This window comes from Ascaphus truei, chromosome 4 (assembly GCF_040206685.1).
Source record: "Ascaphus truei isolate aAscTru1 chromosome 4, aAscTru1.hap1, whole genome shotgun sequence".
NCBI classification, from domain to species: domain Eukaryota; kingdom Metazoa; phylum Chordata; class Amphibia; order Anura; family Ascaphidae; genus Ascaphus; species Ascaphus truei.
The window spans coordinates 125185479-125189568 of NC_134486.1; positions in this window are offsets into that span (position 1 = coordinate 125185479).

Here is a 4090-nt window from a genome sequence, read left to right on the forward strand (position 1 = left end):
CGCAGACACCTTATTTGCTTTTTGGTTGTTGTTGTTGTGGCATTCTTGGCTTGTAAAAGTGTGTACATGTGACAGGATGGCCTCACGGTAGGGTCAGTAAGAGTCTAAACAAGGTGTTAGGCTTAACCTTCAGTGGTTTATTTTCCATTTTTTATAAGATGCATCCGTCCCTTCTGACTTTAAAGGGCCTATTCAGGTAGCTTCGACAAGTTACTTAACGCTTGTAAAGTGCACTTTACAAATGATTTTGCAAGTGTAGCTATTCAGAAAGCTGTGATAACATGTCAAAATAGCCTGGAAACTGCCTTTTTATAAGTGTTATCACTCTTGCAAAAATAAACCGAGCGGTAGGTCAAAAAATGCTGAAACTTGCATTTTTTTTGCAACACAAGTTTATTATAACTATATAAAATAACAATATGGAGCCATTTAGGTAAAGGGGAAGAATATTTAGGCCACGTGGTCCTTCGCTAATCTGCCATCAATTTCTATGTTTTGTTATCTGCATTACCACTGGTCTATGATGTCTCCAAAAAGGGCTGGCTGTGAATATTACGTGGCTCAGTGCTTCTCCTCACTCTCCTCCAGCAGGGTCCAATGTCAAATGACGTTGCCTTACCATGACAACAGACATCATGTGACATTGTGACGACATGCATCATCATGTTGTCATGGCAATGCTACGCCATTTGATGTCTCGACGCCATGATGAGGGACCCTCCAAGGAGATGGTTGAGTAGAAGGTAAGAGACATTTACAGAGGCTCCGCGTTCTCCCAGTTGTTGTGGGGAAGAGCCTCTGTAACACGGGGCTTGGTGCAGTGGCCCCGATGGGACTGCCATAAAGCCGGCCCAGTCTCCAAACACTAGTAATCTTTCATTATATGGAGCTTTCCAACCCTTCCTAAAGAGCAAGTAACAGGCAAGGAGTGGGACTGACTTCTGATTCACCCTTTTTGATTATCTGTTGCTATAAATTAGAAGAAATAAATGTGACAAAGAGCAATTTTTCTAAAGTAGATGTAAACAGAATGCACCATTTTTTTAAAAAGAAAGAATACTTTGCCCAGTACTAAGTAAAGGAAAAATTGGGATATAGAGGGACGTGCGTTGGTATTTCTTACTTTTGTTCTTGAAAAACCATACTGGATCAGCACTCACAAAAAAAATAAGAGTAAATGATAGACTCATGTTTTTCTTTTGGCTTAATTAAGCCTGACTAAGGGGCCAGGAGGTCTTAAACCGTTACTCTATTTTGCATAGTTAACAGTTTGTGTCAGTTCCTTTCTTTGTGTGTCCTATTTTTTTGTATTTCTGCTAGTTTTTTTTGGATACATTAAAGAAGAAACTTGTTGAGACCAAAAGGAAAACATGAGTATCATTTTCCCTTAATTATTTTTTTAGTGCTGATCCAGTATGTTTTTTTTTTTATAATTGTATGCATCCAGCGGTATAAAGTAGATGTAGGATCCTAGCCAGGGCCGCAGACACATTTCTCAAGACCCAGGACTAGAATTTTGACCGGTCCCCCACCCCCCATGTTGTTGGCCTTACTGGCCTCCCCCCTTTCATATCTCCTTGCCAGCCCCCTCCTCTATCCCTTCCTCTCACACCTCCTCTATCCCCCTGTAATAGCGACTTATCCCTGTTTTAGAGAAAAGCTGCCTCAGAGCTCTGAATCCAGCATGGAGCTAGATAACTGCAGCCACTCAATTAGTCAGTCTCCACCTGGACTAATCAGAGCTCTGTGAAAGAGCGTTGTGTGAGACACAGGAGGGAGATTTTCTGGGCACAGTAATATCTGGGCTGACAGAAGGAGAGGAGAGTATTGAGAGCACAGGAGGGCTGTGTTCTGAGAGCAAGACACAAGGAGACCAGACCTTTTTTCCTGGACACAGAGGACCCAGGAATCTGCCAGAGGCAGGACCCTCAATCACACCAAGACACCTGGACACCCCTCACATGAAGGACAACTTGCTTTAAGGTACTGCAGAGACTTTGGGGTGATGTGGGTAAGGGGCTTCCCCACACCCCCCAGCCTTGCTGAGAGGGACTGGGGAAGTACGTTAGCCCTTACAAAGAGATAGGTGTTTGTTGTTTTTCTATATTTGTGTTTGCTGTGCTGTTTAAAGGGACAGGCTCAATAAAGTCATACAGTATGTTAATTTCACCCTAAACTGTCTCCATTTGCATACCTCTGTACATATCTCTTACACCTCCTCTATAAGCCCTCCTCTATCCCCCCCTCTCGAGCCACTTCCTCTACACATGTATTTTTCTTCCCCTCCTCTTCACTCACTCTCCTACCTCCCTATTGTTTAATTACCCTCCTCTCCCTCAACCACACACAGGCACTTCCCCCCCACACAGACAAAATACAACCCCCCCCCCCACACACACACACAAAACAATACCCCCCAGCCACACAAAAATACCCCCACTCCCCCCACATAGGGTTGCCAGGTGGCTTCTCCAAAAATACTGGACACAATGGTGAAAAATGCTGTGCACTCAAAGTCGGTGTGGAGGTATGTTATTCATAAATGATCAGACTGTTACGTCATTTTTTCTAAATTTCACTCCAAGTATGCACCAATTTGAACCATTTCATATTCTATTTCGTAAAAAAATTCTGGGGCATTTTTTATGAAATAGAATATGAAATGGTGCAAATTGGTGCATACGTGGAGTGAAATTTAGAAAAAAAATTACAGAATGGACAGATCATTTATAGATAACATACCTGCAGTTATACATAGCCAGCAATACTGGTCTTAATGCTTCTCTCCCACTACTACCAAGATTGTTGCAATCCCCCTCATATTCTCACTCCCCCTCATCTTCTCAACCCCTCTCACCGCTCCTCATTCTCTCACCCCCCTCCTCATCCTCTCCTGGTATCACCACCACCACTCCTTCTTCTTCCTCCTCCTCATCCCTTCCTGGTATCTTATCTGTGGAGCTCCTACTGGCAGACAGGGACACAGTGGAGCTCTTCTCTCCTCTCCCACATGTAAAGCTGGAAGGAAACTACATTTCCCGGCAAGCAAATGGGGGAGCCGTACACGCTCCTTAAGGATGTAAAGCCCTCCCATTGGTCAGTCTTCTCCTTGGGGGGGACAGGAGGTGGTGACACTGCCCGTTGCCATTGGTTACGAGACGCTGCAGCCTGTAGTAGACTCATTCTGCCGCTTCTGTATCAGAGGTAAGAACGGGGACCCTGCACCCGGGCACCCTCTGCACTCGGGCTTCCCGCCGCACGTCCAGAGAGGGAGAATACGGACACATACATGTCTGGTACTACCTCTAATTTTTTACCGGACTGAGGGAAAATGACTGGTCTGTCCAGTTCAAAACTGAACACCTGGAAACCCTACCCCCACAGCCAACACAAAATACAACCCTCCCACCCAGCCCGCCTTCACACACAAACACTCACACACCCTACCTTTGGGATGATCTGGTGCCTCGGCTCTCCCCAGCTGCTGCTGGGCCTCTCTCCCACGCCGGGCTTCATTCTCTGTGAGACCAGGCCTCTCTCCCTCCAGGGCGCGCCGGAAGCTGGGTCCTCAAAGAAGTCGCACTAAGCATCCGGTGAGCACCTGTGTGAGAGAGCCCCGGCCTGGCAGAGGACGGCTTGGCTTGGCAGAGAGGCCCATCAGCAGCTGGGAAGAGCCAGGGCATAGCAGCCGGCAACCAGCATCCCGGCAGCCAGATGCAGAAATTGGGCCTGACAAGTCACAACTTCTAGCACTGTATGGCCGAGCCCCCCGCAGCCGCCGGGCTCCGGGACAATTGTCCTGGCTCTCCCTCCTGTCAGTGTCCGGATCCTAGCACCTCCGGCTGAATTATATAAGACAGGGTGAGTGCAAGTTTGTTCTATTTTCTTTACTTTTGTTCTTGTACATAATGTCTAGAGATGTGCAAACTTTCACCCTAAATTTTCCCTTTTATATTCACGAAAAAACACATTCGCTTTTCCACTGGGGAACATTTCATCGTTAATCAGTCCCAATGTACAGTATAATTAACCCACAATGCAAAATAGCTTGGTATGGTGGTATCTTTATGTAAAATAAATGAAGGTAGCA